This window comes from Rousettus aegyptiacus, unplaced genomic scaffold (assembly GCF_014176215.1).
Source record: "Rousettus aegyptiacus isolate mRouAeg1 unplaced genomic scaffold, mRouAeg1.p scaffold_m13_p_3, whole genome shotgun sequence".
Lineage (NCBI taxonomy): Eukaryota > Metazoa > Chordata > Mammalia > Chiroptera > Pteropodidae > Rousettus > Rousettus aegyptiacus.
The window spans coordinates 135527313-135552190 of record NW_023416306.1 but is presented as its reverse complement, the minus strand read 5'-3'; the positions used below and the strand labels follow the sequence as shown (position 1 = coordinate 135552190).

The following is a 24878-nucleotide window of genomic DNA, read 5'->3' as shown; positions in this document are numbered from 1 at the left end:
GAAATTATTCAATGCTAAAAAAAAATGAGCTATCAAAAGACACGCAGGAACCTTAAATGCATATTACAAAGTAAAGGAAGCCAATGTGAAAAGGCTACACATCAACTATAAGGTCCCAACTATGTGACATTCTGGAAAAGGCAGGGCAAACTATGAAGACAATAAAGATCAGTGGTGGCCAAAGGTTAGTGGGGAAGGAGAGGTGAATAGGTGGAACACAGGATTTTAGGGCAGTGAAACTACTCTGGATGATGATATAATGGTGAATACATGTCATTAAATAGTTGTCCAAACCCAGAGAATGTACACCAAGAGCACCAAGAGAGAACCCTAATGCGAACTATAGACTTTGGGTGATAATGATGTGTTAATGCGGGTTCAGCAATTTTAACAAATATAACACTCTGGTGGGGATGCTGATTATCGGGGAGGCTATGTATGTAGGGAAGAAGCAGGGGGCGGGGGGGGGGGCGGGGTGGCGAGGGAAGGGTATGGAAACTCTGCACTTTCTACTCAAGTTTGTTGTGAATCTAAAACTTCTCTTAAAAACTAAAGTCTATTGAAAATTTCAAAAGAAAAGTCAATTAAACCAAAAGCTGGTTTTTGAGGTCAGTAAAACTGATAAACCTCTAGCCAGACTAGTTGGGGGGTGGGGGAGGGTGGGCGGGGGGAACATACCAGTATCTATTTAGTATCTAAATAGATACTAAAAGATGAATAATAAAGAAATGTTATGAACAACTTTATGTCAATAAATTTAATAACTCAGACAAAAAAATTCTTCAAAGACAAACTACCCAAACTCACTTAAGAAAGAATAATCAGAATAACATTATATCAAAAAGATTAGAATTATAGTCTAAAATCTTCCCATAAAGGGAACCTCAGACCTAACTGGCTTCACTGATGAATGCTACAAAAATCTAAGGAAGAAATAATATCAATACTAAAAAATATCGAGAAAACTGAAAAAGGAGGGAACATTTCTCAACTCATTCTACAAGGCTGGAACTACCCTGATTATCAATATGAAAAAAGACATTCTAAGAAAATGAAGGACCAAATCTCCCATAAATATAGATGAAAAAATTCTTAACATTTCTATAAATCAAAGACAACAATTTAAAGTATAAACATCATGACTGAGTGGTGTTTTTATGAGAAAAGCAAGGTTGCTTTATCATTTAAAAGATAATCAATGTAAAAAAAAACCTTTGAAATGAAATTCTATTCCTTAATGTGGTACCCATGTTCTCATTTTCTTGTTCTTTAAACTGTACACTCCTTTTAGCTCTTTTCTTCATTTGCAAAAAAGAATAACATTTTCCTTAAAGAAGAGTTATAGCAATTAAATGAGGTAGGTGTGAAAAATGTAATGAAGGTAGGGTGAGAGAGGGAGGGAGAGCGGAATTTCTCCATTAGAATAATTTTGAGTTTACATAATTTCTGAATTTCTTTTGTAAAATGGAGACACTAATACTTTCTCATCAGGTTGGAAGAATAATAAAGTGACGTAAATGTTAGGTACTTGGAACACTTATATATAATAACAAAGCCAACATATACTAGTTTCCCTCTCCCTTCAGTGCCTATATACAGTATCTCCAATTTAACAGAAAAATCCAACATGATAGATAATAGCAACTAGCCCAAAACAAAAGGGTGAATGATATCAATTCAAGAAGTATATACACTTTGTTTCACCAACAGTAATAAGATATAGAAAAACTCTACTTAATACTCTACAGTTTAACATATTCAGACTCCACATCTACATTAAGACATGAAGAATATATTAAATAGTATTTTAAAAATCAAATTCCTTAATGTCATCTTAATTTCATTCAACACCAATATGAGGTTTTACTCTTCGGAGTTCTCAGCAATGAAATGTAACTTCCCATTTGGTAATAACAAACAAACTCCAACCGCATTTCTGTGTGAAATCTCACGGTTCTTCAAAAGAATGCTCCAAGAAAGGAAAAGAACAGAGTGCACATGAGGAAAGTCAATAACCTGAATAAATAAATATATCCATCACACCCTGCAAACCACATAAAGCACTATAGTTTACAATTTGCTCCACAGCCGATATCTTCAAAAACAGCTTTAACCAAAACCAGGGCAAAAATCTGAAGTAAAAAGATTCTGGGGAATACTTCAAAAGTAGCTATTAGGTTGCAATAACCAGAATCAAGCATTCACATAGCTGTTATGTAAAACGTATTTCTTTTATTCATTAAGCATCTAATTTCAAAAAAAAGAAAAAAGAAGCTGGACATCACCTTCTGATATATCTTGAATACTCAGAACTATTTTTTTAAGATTAGAATCTCCCATGTTATTTAAGTTTCCTCCTTTTAACTGCCTACTCTTTAATTAGTGTAATATTAAGATAATTTAAAATTGTGTGCTACTCTATACTTTTCATATTTCCTTCACATCATTTTAACTCCCATAAACAATTTGGTGAGAAGACAGGTAGTATTATCTCAGCCTATGGAGAAGACAGCTGAAGGTCTGAGAGATAAAGTGATTTGCCCATCATCATACATAGCTGGAAAGCAGAGAAGCTAGAATTAATTAGAACCTTAATCATAACCCAGCTCACTTTCTACTTTATCACAATGCTTCAGGCAACATTTGAAGAAAGAAAGGAGATACAAATCAAATCACTTAAGTCTCTATATAAATGATAGCTAAGTCAATTATCTGGAGGTGAAAGAGGTTAAAAATTATTGGTTATGAGGAGATACAGATTCAAATTTGCCAACTATTCCAATCTTTTCACTATCCCAACATTCTTTTTTTAAAGAAAGGAATGCTTAATAATTGCTCTATTGCTTTATATGACAGAAAGCTCTGAACATGAGCAATTAAACCAGTGAAATATGAATAAGCATATTTGACTATGAAAGTATAATAAAAAAAGAATGGATAAAAAACCTCAGAGCACTAACACACAACCAAAGGAGACATTATGACTACCTGTTCCAATATCCATTCTGCAACTCCAAGTGGCAGCAACTTGGAGAACTGACTTTAGCTCATGGGTAGGTCTATTCTCACTGCCTGAAATTGGTTCAGAAATGTGGAATCATGCCGATGAGATATGAAAAGAGGTTTTCTGGTAGCTTCTGGTTGTTTGTCCTTTCTGCTAAGAGAACGCCAGACTTTTTCTTCCTTGCAGAACATACAGTTCCTTCTTGGCAACCGTCATACAACTACAAGGAAGATCCTGCCTTGGTATAAAGCCAGCATTGTGGATGACGGAGTGGAACAATGCAAAGAATCTGAATCCTTGGTGTCTCCATTGAAGTACTGAATAGCTAAGCCTAAAGCCCACTATGCCTCTGGACTTCCAGTTCTGCTAAGCTAATAAATTTCTATATTATATAAGGCTGTCTAAATTGGGCCTTCTTATATAGCTGGAAGAGGCCTAACTAAAACAGACACGTTGATAATACATCTGCAGTTATATACTAAGCTTCCCATCTTTCTTGAAGATTTTAGCTGCTTGCTCATTACGCCCTCTCCAAAATGATTACTTGATTACACTTGAGCATCTCAACATGCATACACACAGTATACCTCATTGCCTCTCAGCTTACACTCTCCTATTAGAGAATACACTATGCCTAGCCCCCGGATGGTAGAGCTCTATGTATCAAGTCACCTGGTTCTCTGACACACTGAGGGCAGTTACCTGAACAAAATGAGCAACAGTTTGGTAAGTGACAAAGAGAGACTAAGTTAAATAAAGTAATTTTGGATGTAAGAGCAAACATATTCATGGCAAGTCAAAACATATGCAACTCGATGTTATGGGGTAACAGACACTATGAGTAAGCAGAGTGACCTAGAGTGCAGAAAAAAAGAATGGAGCAGGCATTTGTGGCACCAAGAGAAAAGAAGGGAGTTGGGGTCAGTATCTACCTGAATGTCTCCCACGAAGCACAGTTACATTATATTTTCAGTATTCGGTTACTGGTGAGATTACTGGTCTAACAACAGGGAAATGGCTTATTTCCTTTAAGTTTAGAAAATGATATATTAGACAAACACTAAAAAAAACCAACTTGCTTTAAAAAATGTTTTATTACATGTAAGAATGTTCAGGAATATTGGCAAAAAACGGGATAAAAAGTATACATGCATAATGATACCTTTTGTTTATGTAAATGTAAAAAAATAATACACAGAAAAAATAATAGGAAAAAACAAACCCACTAGCATATAAAAGGTTGGTTTTGGAGGAAAAAAAAATATGGTCAATTTTTATTTTCTACAAGCATGTTCAAGTTAACTGGTAATAAAATTAACACTGCAAAAAACGGGTAGGGTTATAGTAGGCAAAATGTAGATACTTTAATTCAATTATACACAGATATGTGTGGTTATTTAAATACTGTCATATCACTAGCAGACCACTAAGCTACTGGAACAGTAATATTAATGACCATACATGACAAAGAACGAAGTCTTTGCAAAAATATTTAGAAAAGCAACTAAAAAACAAAAACTAAAACTCCATGAAAAGCAGCAACAATAAATTCCAGAGTGGTGGGAGAATCTGTTCTCCAGACTTACTATATTATAATGTTAAAAAATCCAGTTTTCAATGAAAAAAATTTTGAGGCATGTGAAGTAACAAAATATATGATCCATTCAGAAGAAAAAATAAATTATCCCTGAGAAAAGCCAACATTAGACATATTAGACTTTTAATCAACTGTCTTAAACATGCTCAAAGACCTTAAAGAAATCATAGACAAGGAACTAAAGGAAACCATGAGAATGAGGTCTCACCAAATAGAGAATACTAATAAAAAGATACTAGTAATAAAAAAGAACCAAGTGAAAATTCTGAAACTGAAAAGTATAATAACCAAAAAAAAATTTACTAGAAAGGTTCGACAGAAGATTTGAGCAGAAAAATAAAAATCAGCCAACTTGAAAATAGGTCAATTGAAACTTGAAGATAGTTCTATTATGTCTTTTTGTTGTTGAGCTGTAAGAGTTGTTTATATATTCTGGACACTAGATCCTTGTCAGATATATGATTTGCAAATATTGTCTCTCATTCTGTAGGTTTTCTTTTCACTTTCTGGATAGTATCTTTTGATGTACAATTTTTTAAATTTTGGTAATATCCAATTGATCTATTTTTTCTTTTTGGCACGAGGTCACCTAACTATAACTAGAACCCAGTTTTCCTAAATTCTCTCTAACTGTTTTTCTTATAATCTATAAGAAACTTCCATAACAGTTTTTGTTAATGAATGTCCTGATCAAAAGAGTGGGTGGGCTAGATTATTCTATCTTAAAAATCTAACATGCTTCAACAGTGATTAAAATCTAAGTTTTATATTTTATTAAAAAAAAAAAACTCATTGTCATTGCTGCTGTTCAAACATTCTACTGGAAGTTCTACCCAGAGCAATTAGGCAAGACAAAAGAAATGAAAGGCATCCAAAATGAGAAGAAGTGAAACTAGCTCTATTTGCAGATGACATGATCTGATACATAGAAAATCCTAATGACTCTACAAGAAAAAATGGTAAAGCTAATAAATTTGGCAAAGCTGCAGGATACAAGATCAACAAACAAAAATTAGTTGTATTTCTACACACTGGCAATGAACAAAAGAAAATTAATAAAACAATTTCTTTTGTAATAGCTCCAAAAAAAAATAAAAGTTAGGAATAAATTTAACCAAAAAGGTGCAAGATTTATACACTGAAAGTAACAAAAGATTGTTGAAATTCAAGATCTAAATAAATGGAAAGATATCCCCTGTTCATGGATGAGTAGGCTTAAAATTGTTAAAATGGTAATATTCCCCAAAATGATCTACTGACTCAATGCAATCCCTAGCAAAATCTCAACAATTGTTTTTGCAGAAATGGAAAAGGCATTCCATAAACTCCTATAGAATTGCAAGGGATTCAAAAGAATGAAAACAATCTTGGGGGAAAAAAGTTGGAGGACTCTTAACTTTTAAAATGAAAACAGTTTTCTATTCTGAAATGTACTAAAGCTACAGTAACTGTGCAGTACTGGCATAAAAATAACATACAGATTAATGAAAGAGATCTGAGAAATAAACCCATTCATCTATGGTGAATGGATTTTTAACAGGGATGCCAAGACCATCAACAGGGAAAGAATACATTTTCAACAAATAATGTTGGGATAGTTGGATATCCACATGAAAAAGAAGAACTTGGACCCCTACATCACACCATTTACAAAAATTAACTCAAAGTGGAGCAAAGACCTAGCATAACAGCTAAAACCATAAACTCCAAGACAAAAAACATAGAGTTAGGTCTACACGACCTTAGATTTGGAATGATTTCTTATATATGACACCAAAAGTATGAGCCACAAAAGAAAAAACAGATCAACTGGACTTCACCAAAATTAAATTTTGTGCATCAAAAGATAACTAGCAAGAGAGTAGAAATGAAACTTATAGAATGGGAGAAAATATTCGCAAATCATATCTGACAAAATTATACCATTCAGAATATATAAACAGCTCTTACAACACAATAACAAAGAGATAAACAACCTTATTAAAAATTGGGCAAAAGATTTGATATTTCTCCAAAGAAGACATACAAATGGCCAATAAGCTCATGAAAAGATGCTCTGCCTCACTAGACATTAGGGACATGCAAATCAAAACCACCATGAAATGACATGTCATACTCACTAGGATGGCTATAATTTAAGTTAATAATAATAATAATAATAATAATAATATCAAAGATGTAGAGAAAGTGGGACCATCATACATTGCCAGTAGAAATGTAAAATGTTATAACCATCATGAAAACAGTATAGTAATTCCTCAAGAAGTTAATCATATAATTTCCATATTACACAACAATTTTGTTCCTAGGTAGATATATCCAAAAATTAAAAACGGGCGTTTAATTTAAAAATTTTACATGAATATTCACAGTAGCAGTATTCGCTATAGCCAAAAAATGGAAACAACCCAAAGGTCCATCAATGAATGAATGGATAAACAAAATGTGTTATACCTATTCAAGGATGTATTATTCAGCCATAAAAAGGAATAAAGTAGTAATACATGCTACAACACAGATGAACCCTGGAAACAATATGTTAAATGAAAGAAGCAAGATACAAAAGGGCACATATTGCATGATTCCATTATACGAAATATCCAGAGTTAGCAAATCCATAGAGACAGAAAATAGACTGATTGCCAGGGGCTGGGGGGAAAAAAGGAATGGGGAATTATTGTTTAATGGGTACCAGGGGTGATGAAATGTTCTAAAATTAGATAGAGGTGATAGTTACACAGTCTTAATGTAGATTTGGACAACACTATCAACCAACTTGATCTGATTGACATTTCTAAAACATTCTACCCAACAGCAGCAGAATACACATACTTCTCAAGAGTACGTAGAACACTTATGAAAAGAGACCATAATCTAGGAAATAAAACAAGGCTAAATTCAAAATTATTCCAATTATACAAAGTATGTTCCCTGATCATGAGGTAATTAAATTAGAAATCAGTAATACAAATTTCTTAAAAAAATCCTTAGGTATCTGGAAATTAAAGAACACATGTCTAAATAATGCATGGGTTAAATAAGGGGAGAAGCAAATTAGAAGGTATTATTAACTGAATGAAAAACATAACATCAGAATTGTGGGATTATGCTAACTGTGGGATAGTAGTAAGCACTTAAGGAGAAATTTGTAGCAGTAAATGCTTATTGGAAAAGAAGAAAAGTCTCAAATCGATGCCCTAAGCTTCCGCCTTTTAGAAACTAGAAAAAGAGCAAATTAAACCAAAAGTAAGCAGAAGAAATAATAAAGATCAAAGCAAAAAATCAACAAAACACAAAACAGAAATAATGGAGACAAATCAATGAACCTGAAAGCTGGTTCTTTGAGAAGAGCAATGAAATTGACAAACCTCTAGCCAGACTAATGAAGAAAAAGAGACACAAATAACCAATATCAGGAATGAAAGAAGTTACATCACTATAGAGTCTATTGATAATAAGAAAACATGATAACCAACTTTACATCAATAAATTTGACAACTTAGATGAAATAGACAAACATTTGCAAATTACATATGACAAAGGACTCATATCTAGAATATATAAAGAACTCTCCAAATTCAACAGTAAAAAACCAAAAAGTTTAATTAAAAAATGAGAAGACATAATGAAACATTTCATGAAAGAGGATACACAGATGGCAAATATAATATGCACAATATCGTTGGTCATCGGGAAAATGCAAATTATAACCATGATGAGATACCACTACATACCTATTAGAACACCTAAAATAAAAAATAGTGACAATACCAAATGCTAAGAACACAGAGAAACTAGATCTCTCACACAATGCTGATAGGAACGTAAAATGGTACACCACTCTGGAAAATGGTTTGGCAGTTTCTTAAAACACACTTTACCCTTTCTTCAATACACTGACCAAATTACCCAGCAATTTACACTCCTAGTCAGTTATCCCAGAGAAACAAAAAACTCAATCCACACAAAAACTTGTACACAAATGTTGACAGCAGCTGTATTTGTAATAGGCAACCACGAGAAGCTGCCCAAATAGTCATTAATGGTTGAAGATTAAACAAACTCTGGTACATTCATACCATGGGATATTGTTCAACAATAAAAAGGAACTATTGGTACATACAACAACTTGAATAAATTTCAAGAGAATTATGCTGAGTAAAAAAAAAGCTCAGTCTCAAAGGTTACACGTTATATGATTTTGCTTATATAATATCTGGAAGTGACAAAATACAGTGATGAAGAACAGGTTAGTGATTGCTAGAGGTTAGGGGGATGGATGTGACTATACAGGGATATAAAGAGATGTGACTTTCTGATAATGGGACAGCTCTGTATCTCAACTGTGATAATGATTACACAAATCTACACATATGATAAAACTGCAAAGAATTACACACATACACACACAAATGAGTACATGTAAAACTAGGGACATCTGAATAAGATCTGTGGATTATACCAAGGTCAATTTTCTGGTTTTGATATTGTTCTATAGCTATGTAAGATGTTACCATTGGAAGAAATTGGATGAAGGGTACATGGAGCTTTTCTGAGCTAATTTTGGAACTTCCTGTGTAAGTCTATAATTACCTCAAAATAAAAATTTACAATATACTCTTTTTTTTAATACACTCTTACCCCCCCCCCAAAAAAAGTAATTCGAGCAGTAAAAAAATATATACAACCAAAACAAACCAAAGTCTTACTGAGATCTCAGATTTCCAATCTCCCATTCCCTCTCCAGAAGCAACTACTGGTCTCTCTTTTGTATCCTTCCAGAAAAGTCTATGTACAGAGAAACATGAGTGTGTTTACTAATGTGTGCATATCTATGTGTATTTATACCCACAAATACACAATTTACTTTTTTTACAGTAACATCAGCCTATCATAAATGCTGTCCCACAACTTTTTTTTTTTTTCACACAATAATACATCTTAGAGATGAGCTCATGCAAAAGTGCTCCTTTTTTCTTTCTTTTTGTGGCTGTGACATCCATCATGTGGTTGTACTACCATTTATTTAACCATTCTCATATTAAGAGTAATTTGGGCTTTTCATAATGTAATGAATACTAAAATGAAAAAAGATAAAGTCTTTAAAATTACTGAGTCAAAAGTATAAACATTTATCATTTTAATAAGTAAAGCAACTTGTACTCCAAAAACTGCACAAATTTACATTCTTGCCTATGGTGTACAAGAGTGAGTGATTCTACGTCCTTGCCATTATTGTGTATTACTGAATTTGTTAATCTTTGTCAATCTGGCTAGTGAAAAATGTTCTACTGTTGTTTAAATCTGCATTATATTGTGATGATGGTGATGATGATGATGATGATTACTAACACTTGATACTATATGAAACCATAAGTTGTTGAGAATAAGTGATACACCTAAGAGAAAGTTTTGCTATGGAAAATTATGATGAATGAAGAAAGAAAGAAAGAAAAAGATTAGAGTTGGAAAAGTCCTTAGAGGCTAGCCTGATTAAACTCTACTCAATAAATGCTTTAATGCCTCAATGACAGAATGTCCACTTCGCTTGTCATTTCAATTGTTAAAAACAGCATTACGTACCAATATTTCCCTTCCTTTTTCATTTCTCGTCCCTAATTCTATCCTCTGAGGATGCAAAAGATATGTTTCAATCCCTCTTCCGCATGCTATTTCCTCGTGTATTTCACAGAATCACAGATTTGAGACAAGAAGAATTTTAAAGATCATTCAATTACTCAATTTTAAAAACATTACCATACACCCCACTAAAATGTTCTTTTCTCCAAGTTGAAAATCTTAAATGTTGCAATTATTGTGCAAGTATCTGTTTCAAGACACTTCATACTGATTACTCTCCTCTGAATACATTGTTTGTCAATGCCTTCCTTAAAGTGTGACAAAGGGAACTGAGAATACCTAGCTAAATGAAGATATTCAACTACGATTTAGACAACAGCCTTCAAAATAATGTTGTTTTTAGTGGATATTAGCCTTTGGGCAGTTATAATAAACCACTGACTCACTAACTTCAGACAAGTAAGAAGACACACCCAGGCACACACCTACTTAAAAAAAAAAAAATCACTGCTGTTAGCTCTCCAAGTCTCCAACTCTATATTTGTGCAGATTTTTAAAAAATATTCAATCATCGGGCTTTATTCTTATCAAATATAAACACACCAAATATGAAATTATTATAACATTTTCTTACATATAATCTTTTCTTCTGATTATTAAAAATAAGGGGATGGGGGTAGGAGAGGATTCTGATTCTGTTACATAACATTATAGCATTCCCCCTCACAATTCTGAGTAACTGACAAACATCATAAATAGGACGTGTGGGAAGACAGCATCTTGAGGCACACCACTAAGAATAAAAGGCAATTTACTTTTAACATCAGTGCACTAATCAATTACAAATACACCTACCTATGTAATTATCGGACTACACTCCTCTTGTCTACAAAGATACCGTAAAAGGCTGTCAAATATATAACTATAAAACTTTGGGGGTTACAGCTGTTTAACCTTGGGGAGTCCCCTTCCTTATGTGTAAATCAGAACTAAATGAGGCAATCTATGTAAAACATTTAACCCAATGTCTAGCACAAAATTAAAAGCTAATAAACGTAGATATAATTCTAGATAGACTGTGTGGCATGACTTGTTCTGCATGAACTCATGCTGGCTCCTAGTGATCACTGTTTTCTTGTTTACGTACCAACAACACGTGTGTTCTATAATCTGAGAATTTGTTCAGGAACGATACCAAGGTCACCAGCTTTATTACTGGCAACCTTTACTTGCTTTCCAACATACGTCAGCAGCTAAAACACTTTTACACATAGGTGTTCAAAACCAAGATCTGTTGAATTCTTTTGAAAATCAGGATGAATTTATTAAGTGTTGATAAATGTACAGTGGTTGTATAAGATGTTAACATCAGGGGAAGCTGGGTGAAAGATACATGGGACTTCTCTGTACACTCTTTGCAATCCTCCAGTAAATACGTAACTACTTCAAAATTAAACATTAAAAAAAAAAAAATCCAGATGGTATTTTCCCACCTCTGATAAATTCTTTCTTAAGACTTCTCAAATATTAACAACCACTATGAGGCACAAATTCTTTAGCAGCCTTTCAGCCCTATAATTAACTTGGCATAGGAGACACTAATCCCAGCAATAGGAATTCTCCTAATATACCACACAGAGAGTTAATATTCAATAAACTATAGTCATCCCCCAATTTTATTTTTGGATGCAAGGGCCTTAACAAAATCTATCACAAAAGTAAATATCTTTTCCCTAAAGCATTAAAGCTCTGTAGAATCCAAGCTCTGATTCTTATTGCTCAAACCACTTATTTAGCAGTAGCATTCAAGGCAAGTTTAAAAACACCTTTGATGTATGAGATGAATTACTACTATGCTATTAGCATAAAAACCTTTTAAGAATATATTTTTTAAATAGGTTTATACCATGGCTGATTGATTTTTGAATTAGGTAAAAAAGAATTTAGTAGGAAAATAATTAATTTTATTTGCAATTATTCAAGCTCAAACTTTTACTATTAAGCAGCAAAATCATGAAAATTCTGCTAAAACTGTAACCATCAGGTAAAGAAACCCTAAAATATCTAAGAATAAAGTTATCTTTCCCCTAAATGTTCTCTTAAATACCTCCAAATAGCTTTTGTATTTTAAAGAGTTTCAGGTATCAACAAACGATCTAATTTATCAAAAACTTGGCTTTACTTTTTGAAACAGTATTGTAGAATCGGTACTGTAAACAGAAGTGCTATTGTCAAAGAATCGATCCAATAATAAAAAGAGCTAAGGCCACTTGTCTTATAGAAAATTACTGCCAAATACTGCCAGACGCTGCTTTTCTTCCTTCTGGGCCAGTAGCCAGATACTAATCATTTTTAGACCCTTTCTAATTTTTACTGCACAATTTAGTATACACAATACCACATCTGAACTAGACAGTATTTTAATGAATGTTCTCCATAATTTGTCTAATGTTTTGACATACATAGATATACACACATGATCTACAATACCTCTGGAACTACACAAAAGAAACTGGTAACAGTGATTGCCTCCAGGGCAACTGTTTGGGTCCTTGAAATTTGTATGTTTCTGTAATAACTAGTCAAAAAATTAATTTATCTTTTAAAAGGAAAAACTCTAATAAAACATTCATTATAGTTCAAATATTTCGCCTTAAAAATAACATGAAGCATTATGTCTTAAAAAAGATTTTATATGTAATTATTTAAAAAATGTACAATGCTCAACTTCACTGATAATCAAAGAAATACAAATTAAGATAATTTCTGTTTATCAAATTAGAAAAGCTTTTTAAAACTAATATTGAATATTGGCATATAAATTGCTATTACCTTTCTAGAAAGCAATGTGTCAGTATCTATAATTTTTTAAATTTCTTATTTCTTGACTGAATATTTTTATTTCTATCCTAAGAAAATAATCAAGTATGGAGAAAGATTTACATACAAAGATTTTCATTAATATCAGCAGAAGAATAAAATGATCAATAATTGAAAATGGTTAAATCATTATATATCCACTCAATAGAAGATTATGCTGCTATTAAAAAATTAGGTTTTGAAACAATTCTAACAAGGTAGAAAAATCTTCATAATTTACCACTTCCTGGGGGAAAAAAACATTATACAGATGAATAAATATATTCATGGGAGGAGGAAGTATACCATAATGTTAGCAATGCTTTGAGTCATTAGATTTTTGTCTTTTGTATTTCTCTAAGTTTTTTAAATAAATTCTCAGAACTTATAAAATCAAGGAAAAATATTTTATTTTATACATACATACCAACCACACATAAAGTTTATAATATTGCAAAACTGATCTGGTATTTAAACAGGTAAAATTAATTAAGTTTAAATGTTCTAATTAATAACATTTATGGAAACCAAGGACACATTAGCTCATAAACTATGTATCATTAAGATCACTCCTACCATACAATAAGCACTACCAAACTAGCTTATTTTTAAATCAATACAATAAAAAACTTTTTCTGTAAGGCTATCAGATGGTAAAATATGAACAAAAATTAAATCCCTTCAAACAAGATTAATAATGTAATTATAAGTTAAATTATAATACTTATTAAGTAATATCCCTAAAAGAAGGAACTGAGAAATTAACATATAACATCTAAATTAACAAATATAACCAAATTTTTTCCTTAAAATGGACTGAGTTTGCTAGGGAGAGAAATAATACTTATTAATGAATGGGTAAATTATCATTTCTCAGACATTAACTAATCTATATAGTTTCAAATACAGATAGTGTTTACCCCTAAAGATTATTTCCACCACTAGTTGCCCACTTGGAAATCACAAATCTCACCAAGTTAACTATTATGTTTAGCATCCTTCAGTGGGTTACCCACTGCTTTAAATCCAAATTCCTTACATTTATTTTAAGATCCTTCATAATATGGTATTTGCTTTTACTCCCTACTCCTTCCTCTGGCTTGCTTCCTCTGCTCTAGCCCAGTGGTTTGCAAAGCGTGATCCTTGAACCAGCAACATCTCCATCACCTATGAACATGTTAGAACTCCAAATTCATGAGCCCCTTTCCTACCAGGAGATTCATATGCACATTATAGTTTGAAATCTATAGCTCTAGCCCTCCTGAATTGCCTGCATATCCTCAAATCTGCTCTCTACAAATGCAGTTCCCTAACTATAGTGCTCTTTTATCCACCCCATTTCCTACAGGGTATCCCATCCACCTTCTCATCTTTCAAGTCTTAGCTTAGAAATCACTTCAAAAGGGAACTGAAAACTTTTCCAAATGAGAAAAATATTTCTCAAGATTTCTATTATTGTAGAGTCTCTCATTTGCATCCTTCACCAACTGCAGCCACTTCTAAAATGACTTAAGGCAATCAAAGAGAGCCTTTGCTTGACATATCCCCAAACATCAATTAATAACACACAAAAGAAATCAAAAACAGATTCATAGTTTTTCTACCCACTGATTTCAAATTGATTTCAAGCTGTATAGAAGAGTCGGAAAATGTAACGTATGGTAAAACAAACTGTCAGAAAGAAACGGCTTTTATTGTTGAAAAAAATATAGGAAAATAGCCAGCCAGGACTGAAATTTCTATCTTAAAATTAATTAATTTGTATTTTCTCTTTTCTGCACATATTTCTCCCATCTTCTGGAGGAGAGCAAGTAATAAATAATGTCTTTTAAAAAAATGCAAAAGGAAAAAGAAATGTGTAGACTGGATTAAATTCAATACTACATGTTTTATGTCAGATATAAGAAAAAAAAAGCATGAACTAGAAACTGTTCTCCAATATTTTTAGTAAGTTTGAGATAATCTCGCAGTACATAATTAATCAGTAATTTATCTTCAATCATTTAATGATCATCCAGCACATGCTAAGAACCACATGGGATTAAGAATTATGTGTATTTATGTATGTATGTATGTATCTAGAGAGAGATGAGGTTAATTCCTAGTTACCTGTCTTGGGGGGGAAGTCGGGCATCTGATGTTCCTTCCAAATAATGGTATTATAATACCAGTGGTTCACAACTAGCTTAACGAAGAAACTCAACCAACTAGTTGTGTGATCTTGAGTGAGTAATTCAACTTCTTTTGCCAGTTCCCTCACATACTTTATGACAGAGTTGGACTAATTGGTCTCTAAAGTCCAATTAATCTCAAATTCTCTACTTTAGCTTTTTTGAAAAACTGAATGGATAAACCATACGATCTACTTCAATTTACAAAATGAGTAAAGTAGCTATTAATAATTTAAAATACACTGAATAAGTAGTCATATTCAGACAATACGGTAGCATTTTGAAAAGTCATAGAATCTGGAGTTAAGACAGACCTGAATCTAGTTATAGTTTGCTCTTTAGTAGATAATGACCCTAAGTTATTAAATGTTCAGGATATGTTTTGAAAATTAAAGACAATGTATATAAAACAGTTATTAAGTCCACACACACAGGCAACAATCATTTTCCATATAGAAAGCAGCCAAGGTAAAATATCTATAAATCACTAATGTCCAAGATCTGAAATACAAGCTATTTTATAACTCTCCTAGGAATTTTACATATAGTAGTAACTAGCTGTTACCTTAAAATTCTGCAATACTTTTCTGCAAGTTTAACAGCATAACCCTTAATTCCTATAGTGTGGTAAGTTTAACATCTTAAATATGAGGATAAGGACTACAGATCTAATGTCAGTTTGAGGTCATTGGTGCAAGAAAATAAGACAATTTAAAAAGGCCAAAAGTTAGGAAATTAAAACGAGATTGAAATTTGGGCTTAACTCATCTCAGGTATTATGAAGACATTAATCTGGGCATCGAGAGTTCAAACATAAGAAAACCAACAATGAAAAATAAGCAATAAAGATTCAAAAAATAATAAGACAAATATAACCCTGTCTTTGAGTCCAGGAGACAGATATAAATAATTACAGCATACTAAGGAACACAAGAGAATGAATGAACAAGACACAGAGAGTAAATAATCCAGTGAGGTAGAAAGAAAAAGGACCAGACTTAAAAAAGCTGTTAATGCTTAAGTTGTAGCTTGAAAAATCAGTCATCTTTGTCAGCAAGACAGGAAAAGGAAAAACATTCTAAGCAGTGGGGAGAGTATGTGAAAAGGCTCCAAATCAGGAAACAGTATGGCACCTTCAGTGAACTGATTTTATTACTACGGTTAGAGCTTGAGGTTTACAGTGGGAGAAAGGCAAGAGATGAGCCAGATGATTAAGGGCCCTGTAACCATAGTTAGAATTAAATGCTGTAGATAAGAAAGAAGTATGGGTTTAAAGAAAGCATTGAACAGATTTGCATCTTAGAAAAATTGCCTTGGCAGTAGTGGAAAGGATAAATTAAAGGGGGTCAAACACTAGAGACCTCATTCTACATCCAGAGTTAAATAAGGTCATACAGATATTCTACTATAGAATCAGGGATCAGAAATTTAAAAAAAAAAAAAATGTTTTAACAGATAAAGCTAAATTATCAAAAGGAAATAATTTATCTTCATGAATGTATATTCTGGAATCAAGTATTCCTATGTATCTTAAAAAGAGGCTTCTAAAATTATATGACATATAATATGATACATAAAATTTACATCGAATTAACTATATCTTGAGAACTAGCTACTCCTATGACATCTATCTCTTTTTGTACATAATTCTGCAGATCTGTAACATAAAAACCAATGCAACAGAATCCTTGGAACTGGGAGTTTATATTGATTATTGACAGGAACTTCTCTTGCTTTAATTTTATAGATATGGAAACTGAGGCCCTGAGAGACTAGGGAATTACCTAAGATCATACGATTAGTTGCACAGTGAAGACTGGAATTCATGTCTTATGATATCCTTTCTAGAAACTGCTTTAGTATATATTTATGATTCTAGAATTTCAACTAATAATCCAAAAGACACTCTGCTATTGTCATCTTCAGCAGTGTAATAATGAACTATAAAACTATTTTTATGTTGCATATGCCTCAAAGAAAAACATATCTATCAGATGTGTATGTTTCACAAAAAGAAATCTCTTCCTGAAATCTGTGCAATAAGAACACCTCCTCCTCTGCCAGAACACACACCCAATTATTCTGTAGGGAATCTAAAAATTTCCTTTCTCAAATTCAGGAAACAATTAAATTTGAAAGAAGAAAGGCCTAAGATTAAATTATAAAATTAAATTTCCAATGTCTTTAACAGGTTTTAATATTTTACATAGGTCTCAGTCTTTCTTATTTTGTTGTGCGCTCCTCCACCCCTATAATTTTTAGATCCTTGAAATATATTGTTTTCCTTCACTAGTACACACAGCAGAAGTGGCACACTGACAAAAGACCTGATAAATATTGTACATTTCACAAATTTGCATAGTGAACAAAATGTTTTAATTTTTAGAGTTCTCTAATTTATACTTAAGTAATGTCTGCTCATTGTAATAGATTCTAATAATATAAAAGCATAAAATTGATAGCTGTCTTCCATGCCTCTGCAATATTCTCTTGAAGAATCTCCCAAACACTGGGAAGTTTGATGAATGACTTCAAAGACTTTTATAAGCTTACATAACAATAGGTGCTAATCCTTAAAGAGTCAATATATATTTAACAACCAGACTCTACTGATCATAATTTAATCTTTCTTTAATAATTCAGAAGGTAGATCAAAATCTTGCTTGGTTTCCGGTTATCACAAAAGACAAAAATTATATTATCATTCAGGGGTTATAAAAAAAAGTGAGCTAAACCCCCAGTAAGGTATTACATGAGATCTGGAATTGTTGTACTTCCAGTACTTGACATCTAGCAGATAATTGAATACCTGTTGACTGATCACTATGTTTATTTAGAAATCAGAAAAGCTGCTTTTTAAAAATAGTTATTAAAATCAACTTATCACTTGTCTTTCAAAAGTACATTTTGGTTTTTTTTTTTTTTTTGCTTTTTTCTTTGTTTTTTTGTTTTGTTTTGTTTTTAGTTAGGGGGGTGCTGTAGTTCCAAACAAGTATCTGTTCAACTGATCAGTTTTGATAACTAAAAAAGTCAATCGGGTATTTTGGGTTGAATTATAACAACAAGAAACAGAAAACTTAATCTCTCCAAAGAGTTAAATATTGCTATGCAGGATTCCATTGTTTTTTAAAATTATTGCAGGATTCAAGGATTAAGTACATTATCCCTAATCTTTCTGTTTCTCAGATCAAAAGAAAAAGACTAGGGCAGACAAAATACTTTGCTTTGGCATACTCAAATTTGTTTGTCTACCTAAAATTACAGAATTACTATGAGTATGGACAGGCTCCACTGCCCGTTACATGAGATTTCATTTACAGGCCTCTATGATCAAGCAGTCATCTTTTTTTCTTTCTTTCTTTTTTGCAATTTTAATTTATTTTATTTTATTTTTATGGTGATATTGGTTAATGAAATCCAGTAAGTTTCAGCTGTACACTTTAACGGTAAGGCATATATATATATGTACTCTGTGTGTTCACCTCCCATAGTTAGATATTTCCTTCTGTCACCACAAATTTGATCCAGGCAGCAATCTAACCAGAACTGTCAGGCAAATGCGTACTTTCTGACCTATATATTTTTTAAAAAGTACATACATATATATACAGGTCATTTTCTTTGAATTCCATCTAAGTCTGGGCTAGTTGTCAAGAACTCTATGTAAATTTCACGACTAACTGTACTGTTACAATAAAACTGCTAAGTAAGATTATCTAAAAGAGCTGTTAGTCACCCTTATAGGTCTCAAACGATGCTATTGCAGAGTTCTAGCTTTGGGACTTCAAATTCCAGTATGTAACTTAGAGGCTAAACTTGACGTTATCCTTCTCCATAACAGCTTCTCAAAGCACAAAGTGAAGCAGAATACACTTCCCGGCATTACTTGACTCTGCCTAACATTCAGGCAAGGCTTTAATACATATCTAATAATGCAGTATCAGCAAAGCACACCACCTAGGAGAGGGAAGCCAAAACCACGCAGTCTTCAGCGGCTTCCACGCTCAACCTGGGGACAGGTGCTGCCACTCTTGCTCCCAGAGCGGAGAGACCAGCACGCCCTCACAGGGATCCTGGGGGCAGAGAAAAGAAAACCGCAGAACAAATCCACAATTTCTTTTCTTTTTTTTTTTTTCAACTAGGCAACAACACGGATCAACTCTCCAACTAAGTATTTGAGTACATCTCACCTAGGCGGAAAAAGACCTGTTCCAGGATGCTAATCAGCCACAGACTGTCCACTGGGCCGACTCCAGATGCCACTGGAGCCCCCTCCTGCTCGCAGCCAACCCAGCGCCCGCTGAGCCGCGCCCTCCGTTCAAGACCACCCGGGTACCCACTAACGCGCTCTGTCGCCCCGGAAAAGATTGGAGACCATGCCAAGTTACCGCCCCCCTCTGGGCAAAGCAAAAATCCCAGTAAAGACGCTGGTCTCAGTGGTAAACCCTTCCGCCCCGAGCAGCCCACCAAGGCGCCCGGCCCAGCCCCTGCGGGACGCAGATACATCGCCCTCTATTCCGGAGAACCTGATACACAGAACCCTGTCCCCGTAACCCTAATATACTGCTTCTTCATTCCAGGAATGCGAAACAGACGCCCACTCCCGCTCAAAGCTCCCCCACTCGACCCCAATAATTTGCCCCTTCAGAGACCTAGGACCTTGCTAAACTGTATCTTCTGCCCCCAAAAAGCCGAGGACCCGGATAAAGGGACCCCTTGTCCCGGAACCCCGATACACTAAGTCAAGGAACCTCAGAACCTTGAAAAATCTCTCTCGACCCCGAAGACCCGGCACCCTCTACTCCACCACCTACCCATACCCCAAGCCAGAACTGCCCTGGGACCCCCCAATAAACCGCCCGCACACCCGGAAGAGCCTAGGCACCCGCTACACCGCCCGTGGGCGCACGCACAGGCTCCCACCACACCGCCTCCTCGCTCCTCGCACTCCTGAACCCCGCCAAGCCTTGCGCCCACCAGGCAGCGCCGCGCTGCCCCGGGAGCCGCCCCCGGAGCCGCCCCCGTCGGGAGCACGCCTGCCCCGGCTGCTCAGTGTCCCCGCTCCCCGACTGCTCCTCGGCGGAGATGCGCTCCACGCTTCCTTACCTGGGCAGCGTCGGAGGGCGAGCGGACTGGGGAGCCCTAAGGAAGAGAAGGAGGCGACAGAGAAGGAGCGGCCCAGGCCTGCGGCTGCAGCAACAGCTCCAACCTCTTCGCGAGTAAGCGCTTGTGTGAGGTGAGCCCTCCCGCTCCGCGCGCAGCCAGGAGACTCAGCCACAGCCGAGCCCGCTGCTCTTCCCGCGAGATCCCAGCCACAGTGAGGGGCGGGGCCACGGTGAGAGGCGGTAGCGGCAGCTCGAGTGACAGCCTTAAGAGCCTGTCGGCGAAGAAGCAGGAGGCGGGACTCTGATGCTATTAGGACCAATTATAAAATAGAAAAGGTGATTCGCCCCGCCCACCGACTCTTCCTCTCCTCGACCCCTCATCAATAAACTGGGGGGAAAGGTAGCAATACCCTTAAATAGTCAGAGGAAGTGGATGTTTGCGGAAAGGTAACTTGGATAGCGAGACTTGGCTTGTGTTTGGACCTGCCTAACCTTCGTAGATAACACCTTGTTTAGGGAAGAAGCTGGTCTTCACAAGTGTGTAGGCAGAGGCGCTGTTACCCTTAGTTACAGCGTGGCCTGAAGTGTGCAAAGGTTCACATCTTCCTGATTGAAAGCGCAACCCTCCTCGGTTACCAGAGTCTAAACTACCTTTCCTCCATCTCGGCCTTTCCTCCCTCTCCACCTCAAACGGGGTGCCATTGTTGAGATGCCTGTGTTTTCCAAACCCCAACTAGAGACAGCTGGTCTGACAAAGGACTTTCTTCTGATTTGAGCATTTATTTCTATTTAAAGCTTTCTAGAAAAGTAAAAAGTAAATCTCACTTGAGTCACCAATATAGAAAATTCCAAAATTACATGAAAAGCTGTACTTCTGTTGACCTAGGCGTCTGTCACACGCAGAACATTAAACAAATGTGAAAGGAGTGAATTAAGAATGTGAAATTTAAATATATAAAATTTGGACCTGCCACAGAAAATTCAGGCTCTCCCAGCCTAACCTCTTCAATGACAGCCACTCTCTTCACCTGTAAGTCCAGTTTCTTCATTATTATGCCTATCCTGTAGCCTTCATTCATCTTCTCCTCATTTCCTTACCTATAGCAGCAAGAAGTGCCCTTTCTCCTCATCAAGGTTAACCTCTGTACTTGTGCTCTGAATCTCAGCCATTTCCAGATTTTGTTTAATTAACTATCTTTTCTTTCCCCATTATCAATTTCCCGCATCTAATTTAGTTATTTTCTCCCACAAACACACTCAATCTCCCCATCTTTTGAACAGAACAAAACCACCCTACCTCTTCTACCCTCTCAAGCTATCTCCATTCTTCTATCTCCATCCTATCTCCATTCTTCTCAGAATCATACTTTTTGAGAGACATTAAAGTGAATTTAATGATTCTACTTTTCAATCTCTATTTTTCTCATTATAATGTTGCTTTTGCCCACACGATCTGCTTTTCCCTCAATGGTCACAAAAGACCTCTTTCCTAATGGACAAATCTTTCCGAATGACCAATCTGGCGTTTGACAATGCTGACCATCTCCTCCATTGGTACCTTCCTAACCACATTCTTCTGATTTTATCACTACTCTCCTGGAATGTCTTTTTCCTTTTTTTCCCCTTTTTTTTTTTTTGTCTCCTTTCCTGGTTTGAAAATGGTTGCATATTGATGTCTCCTTATCTTATAACTACAACTTGTATGCAATAAGAAATATGACTATACATGTTTGTATACTTTGAGTGCCAATAAGTGACTCAGACAAGAGCTATTAGAACAGTCCAAAATAAGGAGGCATGACTATGAGGCTGGGTCTTAAAACAGTAGCACGGCCCATCCAAATGCAGGGTAGAAACAGGGGCCTTTCAGAGAAAAATAGGGTGAACCTGAGCACTAAGAAAATGATGTGGGCAGTGCCTGGCTATGGTTAGGTCATTTTGGTGGATGGGAGATTACTGCAGAAGAGCCAATAGTAAAAGGCCTTAAAAACCAAGGCAAGCTGCATCGGCTTGCTTCTGTATCAAATGGGGAACCATAACCAACCATAACAGTTGTAGGGCTCACAAAAAGGCTACACTTAGAGGCCCACATATCAAATGTCTAAATATGTAAAAGTTATAAAACAAACCAACAATCTGTGAAATTAAAAAATTGGAAGACCAAGTTTGCACTTAGAATTCTGGGACTTCTCAGAATTCCCTGCTGGAACAGGGAGAGCTGGTCGCCACGAAGAGCAGTCTTCCCTCCTTTGCTTCCTACAGACAGTTCGGCCCCATACTGCAATGTACTGGGCACTTGAGCCTACATGTCCAGGCTTTATTCCCATTTTTCCCTCTATAAAACTGTCATTTCTTGGCTACTCCACCAGTCCAGAAGTAATATCTCAGGATCTAGAGGAGACATGCACATAGGCCCTGGATACAGATTCAGGATTAGAAAGGGAATTCTGGCTTCTGGGTACCTGGAGGTCTTAAGGGGGTTAAATTAGCTCCAGGCTGGTACATTCCTTTGGCTTGGTGGGCTCCTGCTCAGTATGTAGGAGTGCACCTGGAGAAGGTCCCCTTATAAGTAGGCCCCTCCCACCTGCTGCTATAGGTGGTAGCAGAAGAGCCTCAGAATTTCTTTAGTAGGGTAATGACATATGTAGTAGATCCGTTTTTTGAAGTATAAATCTGTGTGTTTTCTATGTTTCCCATCCCCTCTCCTCTTGCACTGATATCTTAATGTTAGGAATGTACTGTAAAGGGACTTTCTTCTTCACTCTACTCTGTCTTTATGAGGCATCTTCTCTCCAATACTTGGTTTCATAAATTTTTCAATTCTATGATTCCCTTATTAGTGTGTCAGAAACCCAGGTGTCTTTAAATGTAAGAAAAAAGAAAAGCTGTGAAGTGCTCTTAATCTGGACTAAAGCTTGGAACACTAACATTTGACTTCTAAATTAAAATGCTTTGAAAAAATAATAAAATAAAATAAAATAAAATGCTTTGGAAGTAGAAGCTCTAGAAGAGGCCCTGTGTGAAGGGCACGCAGGCAGGATGAGCACTGAAAAGGCAGTAAGCCACCACAGATGGGAGCGCCCCTCTCACCATCTGTCTTTATGGCACGATGCTTCACTCTGTGGCCTGACAGTCACACTCTGTTCTCGCAACCTCTCCACCTGGTACCAAGTGCTCCTTTCCTCACACTGTGTGCTAAGAGCCAGAACTACCATGGTTTCTGTTTTCAAGATCCAAGCCTGGAATTTTGCCCACAGATCCTGCATATCTCTCAGGGGTGCTGTGGATGATTTCAGCAGGAGGCTTTGGCACTTGCTCGATCCCAAGACTGGATTCTTCTCATAGCCTCACTCTCACCATCTGTAGCTGGTCTTTGCCAACCAGCAGCAGAATAGAAACAGCTAACTTCTTACTCTGGTCTTACCATCTACTGTCTATATCTGACCTATTAGTCCAGGTGAGTACAAGCAAACGCACCTATCCCTGTTCAGCACGCATCTGCGCATGCCCTGGGAAGAGCTCCCTCCTGACCACTGCATATTCACAGGGGCACAGAAGACAATATTATTTGAAAAGCTGAAAGAAATCTGGTTTTCTCAGACCCAACCTCTACTCCATCCTTTTAGAGTTTTGGGGGAGCACCTATTTGGTTAGGTTGGAAGGCTGAAATTCTGTATGAATCACTCCAAGACTGAGGGAGCAGTATTCACCTGTCCATTTGCTGACCACAAACCTCTGATTTAGAGTTTTTTGTTTTTGTTTTTGTTTTTTGCAAATACCCAATAACACATAGAGGGGACATCAAGAGAGTTGTAGTGATTTAAATTATGTCCATAAATTCTTTGATATACTTTCTTTCAAGAGGTAGAGTTTAATTACTCTCACCCTGAGTATGGGCTAGAATAGTGACTAATTTCTAACAAAGAGAATATGGCAGATGTGCCAGTATATGACTTCTGAGGTTTGGTTGTAAGAGGCACTGCAGCCTCTTCCTTGATCACTCTCTCTTTGATCACTTACTCTACAGAATGCCAGCTGTTGTTACATGGACATTTAAGCAGAGGCGCACATGACAAGAAACTTAGGCCTCCAGCCAATAGCTGTGTGAATGAGCCACCTTGGAAAGCCCAGTCTAATCCTATTTAAGCCTTCAGATGCTTGTAGCTCCAGGCCAACCCTTTTATATAACCTTAGGAGGTCTTTCAACCAGAACCACCTAGCTAAGCCTCTCCCAGAATCCACCCAGACACTGTGAGATAAAACATGTCTATTGTTTTAAACCACTTCATTTTAACATCCTGTTATGCAGCCATAGCTAGCTAATACAAGAGTCTTGAGATTAGTTCCGTCTACTCCTACTCCTGGACAAAAATCTAAAAACTCACATCCTAGCAATAATCAGGAACTAAAACTACCCAAAGAGCAAAAGACAAGGGATTTGTCTCCATAACTTGCTACATCTGAAGGTCAAGAAGGTGGAAAAAAACAAAAATAAACATTTCTTGGTGAGAGCAAAGACTCCAGTGCCTTCAGACTATTAAGAGCATCAGGGCACTTGGAGA

General features: G+C 35.8%; 1 protein-coding gene across 2 annotated transcripts in view; it reads right to left on the bottom strand.

The window, feature by feature from the left end:
• The window catches only part of GLCE (glucuronic acid epimerase), an 86851-nt gene extending 66329 nt beyond the window's left edge, over window positions 1–20522 (bottom strand). For both annotated transcript variants that reach the window (XM_016145753.2, XM_016145754.2), the window contains exon 1: window positions 20318–20522. The gene's annotated coding sequence lies outside the window, so the exon portion shown is untranslated. The remainder of the gene's footprint in view (window positions 1–20317) is intronic.
• Between the last annotated feature and the right edge of the window lie 4356 nt (window positions 20523–24878).